Raw genomic sequence first — 7454 nt, 5'->3', positions numbered from 1 at the left:
GTCCAAAATAAATAATGGCATGTTTTAAGCTAACTTATCTTAATTGGATGAGCTCCTAAAAGAAATGTAATTGACATGTTATGTAGATTGTAGATAAAAATAAAATAGAAAAATGGAAACAATACGATATAGATCTCTATTATCATTTCTCTCATACATGTCAATTCCAAATGACAATAGCTCTATCCTTTACTTTCAAATTCGAAATTGTCATTTCCATGTAGGAAGAAATTAAATTCAGAGCACGAAATACATAATCACACATAAAGAGTGATTAACAATCTTCCACTTTTTTCAGGCTCATCTAGATGGTGTTTAGTTAGGCTTTCCTGTCACTTACATAAGTGAAGTTGGTGTATTTGGTAAGGAATAAGGACTAAGAATGAAATCAAAGGCTGAGAACAGAAAGAAATGGTTTTAAAACTCAATCATACATTTATACTCCCATCCAACATTTCACGTGGTAGCCAACCCGTGGTGTGAACATGACATCTAAGTTTTGCATGGCTTCCACTTCTCCACCTCTAAAGTGAGTTTCTGTGTTCTTTGAATTATTTATTCTCTCCAAAAAGGGGTTGTAGTAAATTCCATTCACACCCCTTGAAGTTTGAGCTAATGCTAGCTAGGTCTAAGATAGTTGAAAGAAAATAGCTAATTGTTTAAGAATTAAGTTGGTCTTAGGGACTAAATTGGCTAGTTTTGAAAATTTTTGAACTTGGTTGGCATTAACCGAGACCTCAGGTGTGTAAGTGGAATTTACCTTTCTTTTTTTTTCTTTTTTCTTTTTTGTTTAATTGAGTTAAATATATATCATTTTTATTTAGCCATCGTCCTTCAAAGATCAAACTTCAAACCCCCAATATGTGTTATAGAGTCTAATATTTGATGTGAAGTTATTGCTCCAAAGTTCGGAGTTTAGATCATGATGATGATAGTAAAAAAATTTATCTACCATAAGAAAACTTAAGTCTCACATACATTTTATCTCAAAATCGTGTAATTAAGTGGGGTTCACGTGATAAAGGTAGTGATAATGATACCTTTGTAGTGCCCCATGTTAGTGGTTTGAAGTTGAAACTCCCCTCCTCCTGAACCACAATCTTTCTATTCAAAAGAGTTGTGAGAATATTTTTTTTTTTTTTTTTTGAGAAACGAGTTGTGAGAATAATTAATTAGTACATATATATCGGTTTTTATTAGTGAAAGGAATTATGCATGCATTAAATGTATTAAATAATTATTGGACTGTATAGGCCTCCTTTCTTCTTCTTCTTCTTCTTCTTCTTCTTTTTTGGGGGTAAATTATAGAGCCCATATTATAACTTCATCTTTTTCGGGTCTAAGTACTGTCTTGTAGGGAGGTGCATATCATGGTTTTCTTGCTACTTTTTGTCACTAATTACTGGTTTTCCTACTGAAGTAATCACGAATTTTAAGGGTGTAATATGCGTGTGACAAGACTATGAAGGATTAATTGACGTGGGACATCTTCAGCAAAAAAAAAAAAAAAAATTTGACGTGGGACATCAAAACCAATTACTTTTAATACATGCTACTCAAGCCGACTATGGCTTTGCACATACAAACACCTAAATTTTATTTCTTTTGTTCAATGTTAGAGTGGGAAATAATCTCAAAAAATCGTTTGACCCTTCACAAGAGCTCATGCTTGAAGTAACCCGTTCCATGCCACCTGGAAAAAGTTGAAATCTTCAAGTGTATGGAGGATTGGGCTAGAGATAACATTTTGACTCTACTTAAACCGGTTGAAAAATGTTGGTGATGATGCCAAAATCGCCAGTCGTGGTGATCGTCTAGACATCAAAACCAATTACTTTTAATACATGCTAGTCAAGCCGACTATGGCTTTGCACATACAAACACCTAAATTTTATTTCTTTTGTTCAATGTTAGAGTGGGAAATAATCTCAAAAAATCGTTTAACCCTTCACAAGAGCTCAGGCTTGGAGTAACCCCTTCCATGCCACCTGAAAAAGTTGAAATCTTCAAGTGTATGGAGGATTGGGCTAGAGATAACATTTTGACTCTACTTAAACCGGTTGAAAAATGTTGGTGATGATGCCAAAATCGCCAATCGTGGTGATTGTCCAGATAGGAAGTCGCTCAAGGTTGTCAGATGACCTGCACGAGAACAATAAGAGAATTTCCACTCGAAAGGCGACTAGTGTGGTGCCAACCACTGAGCCTCCGATGGCAAAATCAAATAACTAAGGAATAGTGGTAATGATAAGAGCTCTGATTTTGCTATATGTGGATAAAAATAAATTCGTACGTCTCTTTGGGATTTGAGGCCCTGTATATTTACAGGGCCTTCCCTTCTAGCCATTGGTGGCATTTAATGGTGTCTTGAATGTCCTTCCATAATGCCCCTGGATGAATTTAACCAGGTAGATTTGATATCTTCTCCAATGACCTTATTTCCTGCATTTAGTGGTGAGTAACGGCATTCCATTTAATATGGGCTTAATGGTGATTTCCCTTGTCTAGCATAGACTTATCTGGGCGAAGGGATTTATTGGGTTCGTCAGTTGCTTCCCTATTCCATGATCGTTAAGACACATAATGACGATCCTAGGAATACGAAGGGTTACTCTTTGCTGGTTACGACTTTTGGGATTCCCTCTTCTTTTGCATTTATTACAACGTGACGGCGATGCACATGTCGTGCTCTGATTTTTTGGGAGTGGCACTTTTTTCTGAGAAAAACTCTTAAGCTTCCCATGGTTTCCGTTTTCTGAGGGAGCTTTTTAAACTTCTTCTTCTTCCTCTTTACTTTACTCTTCTTTTTTCCTGCTCTGCGTTTTTCTTCCTTTGAACTTGATTTCCTTTGAACAGAAGTTTGCTCAAAATTATCAAAACTCGGCTTGAGGGGGCAAAGGGAGCATGGCTTGAAGAATTACAAAATGTCCTTTGGGCATATAGGACGACCACTAGAGTTCTAACAGAAGAAACATCATTCAGATTGGCATTTGGCACTGTGGCCGTCATACCAGTGGAAGTGGGACTGACTAACTTCCGAGTCAAAACTTATGAAGACCAGAAGAACTAGCAGGAGCTTAATAGCAACTTAGACCTAATTGGTGAAGTCAAAGAAGGAGCTATGAAGCAAATGACCAAACACAAGAAAGCAATGACCATACACTACAACAAAAAGTTTAAGGTAAGAAGGTTCAACACAAGAGAGCTCGTCCTTATGAAGGTATTGTAGGCAACAAAGGACCCATCCTAAGGAAAACTGGGACCAGCCTGGGAAGGCCCCTAGAAGTAATCTGCCACTCCAGAGAAGGCTCCAACTACCTAAAGTCTTTAGACGGCCAGGAATTGTCTTGACCGTGGAACATAGAACACTTGAAGAAATACTACCAGTAAGGAATGCTTTACATTTCAAGTTGCCTAATTTTCATATCAATATGTACGACAATTATTATTTTTGTCATTCATAGATCAATAATACATGAAAACATTATCAATGAGTATTTATCAATGATTATCCATGAGTTATTTATCAATGAAAATATGTGCAACACTAGGAGTTACCCTTGGAAGACGTACCAAGGATTTCCGTCATTAAAATTTCAAACCAAAAGCTATTCCTACACAACAAACGGCGTCATAGCCATCAAAGTTGTTAATACACAACTACCAAAGTCGACTAAATCAAAGTTGTTTAAACACAACCATCATTCAAGCATGAATGAACAAAAAAACGGTTAACCTAAAAACGCTCCAATACCACGACTTTAAGTCACAAGTACAGTGCAATATCGTCATGCAAACATAACTCAATAAAAAACTGTTCAAACACAGCTAAAAATAATAAGTTGTTCAAACACAACTAACACTGTCATTCAAACATAACTAAAAAAAAAGCTGTTCAAACATAACTAAAAATAATAAGTTGTTCAAACACAACTAACATCGTCATTCAAACATGACTCAATAAAAAGTTGTTTAAACACAACTAAAAATAACTAGTTGTTCCAACACAACTAAGATCGTCATTCAAACATGACTCAATAAAAAGTTATTTAAACATAACTAAAAATAACTAGTTGTTCAAACGCAACTAAGATTGTCATTCAAACATGACTCAATAAAAACAACGTGTTATGACATATATGAATCATGTTAGGAACATATGTCAATATAGAATTGGTTAATCCTTTGACAAAATGCACTTTACTTGTAATCGGGTAGATCTAGGATGTGTTTAATGTTTCAAGGAACAAGAGTTCAAGTCCAAGTGTTAAAACCATGCAAGTCTGTCCAAGAAACAAGTGAATCAGTGCTGGATTTTAAAACTCGACATCTAGCTCGACAGATAGCATCTATCGAGGTTTAAAAGGCAGTTTAGCCCGATACTCGACAGCTGCTCGATAGATACCCTATCTATAAAGATCTATGAAAATTAGATTTTCAGTTTTGTTTTTCATCCAATCTGTGTATACATGTTTGGGCTTTCTTTTCTCACAACCCTAAACATATATAAGAATTATTTTAAGGGCTGTCACAGCTGATGCAAGTAAGTACAACTTGATGCAAAAGTTTTTCACAAGCATATTGTGACTGGAGACAATTTGCCCTAATTCATCTTTCTCTTCAAGAATCTGCTGTATTTGTACGCCGTAGGGTTTTGTAACCAAGGAGTTTCTTAATCTTCATCATGTGGATGAATTGAAGAACTTTGCTACTAACATCTTTCTCAAATTGGTGTGTAAACTGCGTACTGGGATCCGCGCATCAATTGGTTAGTCATGTATTGGGATCCGTGCATTAAAATGAGAGATTATCACTACAAAACAAGTCAAATTAGATATTGAGGTAAGGGTTCAACTATAGGTTGGTATAAGGTACTGGGATTCCTTTACTTGTAACCGCTTGTTGTGATAATAGTGAATTCTCGAGAGTGGTGACCTTAAAATTACCCGGTGGGGTTTTTGCCGTGTAGGTTTTCCCCATTTGTAAACAAATCACCATGTCTACTTAATTTTCCGCTACATATTAACTTAGTTGGTGATTTGTTTGTGCTACCACTTGTATTGCATGTTAATTAACTTAATTAATTAACTTGGCTAATTTGTCACAAGGGGTCAATGCATTCTTGGTCTATCACAACGAGCCCATAAGAAGACATTGTTTCTGTCTTACACATAAAAAAAAAAAAAAAAAAAAAAAAAAAAAAAAAAAAAAAAAAAAAAAAAAAAAAAAACAAACAAAGGATAAATTACTGTTTGTTTGGAGTAGGATCTGCAGGAGTTATGGGCGCGGCCTCTTCAGTCACCTCTGTAATGGTTGTGGCTTCTTCCATTATATTTTCAGCTGTAGCCTCAAAAGGACGATCAGACAAGAGCTCCTTCTCAACATCACCAATAACTAGACTAGAAAGGTCCAAGTCAGGGTGATGCTTTGTCATCCATTTTCGGAGAAGATTGAAGCCTTCCACGTAATACCCACACAGCTCGTTTGAGTACTCGTCAGAGTCCTTGAATTCTTGCATTGCCATAGCCCTAACCTTTTGCAACTTAAGCTGCAAATCTCCCATCTGCTTATCCTTTAGCTTACAAAAATCCTTCTCCACTTGAAGACTTTTCTCTAAGGCCGCCACGCATTCTTTGTCATTCTCAGCCTTGACAGCAAGGATGACGACCTTGTTCTTCAGCGTCTTGTTCTCAGCAGAAAGGGATTTAATCATAGGCTTAACTGTGGATACCTTCTTTTCCAAGTCCAGAAGCTTCCTAGAAACGAACAAAGATTCCCCTAGAGCCTACACATAAAATCACTCTTAGCAAAAAGCAAAACAAAAAAGAAAAAGCAATCTATGTTATCAACATATACCTGCATGAGTTTCTGAATGTGGGACGGCATCACTTTGCTGGACGACTTTGCCATCGAAGGGTTTAGGTCATCCACAAAGAGCGCCTCATAAGCCTTCACGGCAGCAGCATCAGCATCGTCCTAGAAGGAAGGAAGGAAAGGTTTGCCACCAACCTTCTTCTTCTTCTTAGTCTCATCCCCAACAGAGGCAATTACCTCCAGAGACGAGGTGGGAGAAGCAGGATGCTTAGCAGGAGAATAGGCAGAAGGAGGAGTCACCACGGGATCATCCTTGGAAACGTCCCTTACCTTTAAACATTTCTTTGAGAGAAGACCAATGACGAGGCCACCTTTGGCTTTCTTCTATTGAGCCTCAACCAATTTTTGCTTGATAAATCTAGTTGTCATTCCCGACGAAAAAGAGAGACTATATATATATAAAAGAGAAAGAGAAGAAGAGAAGATGGAACACTCACTTTTTTTTCACAACTTTGAGATTTCTTCGGACCTTACTTGATGGTTCCGAACCCAGGAAATGGAGAAATAACGATTGGGGTGAGACAAACTCATCAAAGTCCTTAACGATCTCCAAATATTCATTTACTTTTTTAGCACGACGCTGATTCTCTTCTTCAAACGAGGGCGTTGGGAAACTGCAAACAAAAACACAAATATGTCACATACCACTGTCACTCACAAAGAATGAAAAACAATAGAAAGACGAGAAAAACGCACCAGACACAAGGGTTCCCCAACTACGAAAAAACTTGGGGGCTTCATTTAGGTCCTCACCAGGGACGGACTCCCAACCACTTCCAGAAACAAAAAAGAAGTTTGGCTTCCAATTTCGAAGAGACGATGGGTAATCAAGTATTAACCTAGAAGTCCTATCTCACGGCTTAAATTCATAGTAGTCAGGGTTTTTAGACTTTCTGAGATGATAAAAATGAAGGAACTCGTCTTTCTTGATGGCGTCCCCATCATTGGTGGACATCCATTCCACCATGCAATAAATGACAATCCTCAAAGAATTAGGCACTAACTGTATCAGAGTAAGGTGCAAATAAGAAAAAAGTTCCATAACAAAAAGCTAAGCAAGGAAACGAAGACCACTAGTAAAGTCTACCTCGTAGAAATAAACTTCGTCAGCATAAGAGTGACAGACCCTATCCTTGTCACTCGGAATCCTAATCCTCACTAAACTAGGAAACTGGAACCTATCCCTGATTCGCTTCTCATCTTTTCCCGTGAGGGAACACGAGATGTTCCAAGCTTTATAAAGGGTGTAAAGGGAAGTTACCTCAGAAATCACATGGTCATCAGACGAGGATAACCCCGTCTCCAACTCACTAGACTTAACCTCAGACATCTTCAGTGACCTAGCTACCTTAGTAGAATGGGAAACCAGAGGGAATAAAGAAGAAAGGACAAAATTATGTGGATAGTCCTCCCCCACGAAGAAACTGACCCACTTGAGACACTTTCCCTCTAAAGCCTCAAGCAAACAACCTAAGCGAGCAAAAATAAAGGCTACTGAAGGACAATCAACCCTAACAGAAGAGTAATCTACCATGGAAGAACAGAAAGAGAAACAGGAGCATGAAGAACTTACCAGGGAA

This window comes from Quercus robur, chromosome 10 (assembly GCF_932294415.1).
Source record: "Quercus robur chromosome 10, dhQueRobu3.1, whole genome shotgun sequence".
Lineage (NCBI taxonomy): Eukaryota > Viridiplantae > Streptophyta > Magnoliopsida > Fagales > Fagaceae > Quercus > Quercus robur.
This window is presented reverse-complemented; position numbering follows the sequence as displayed.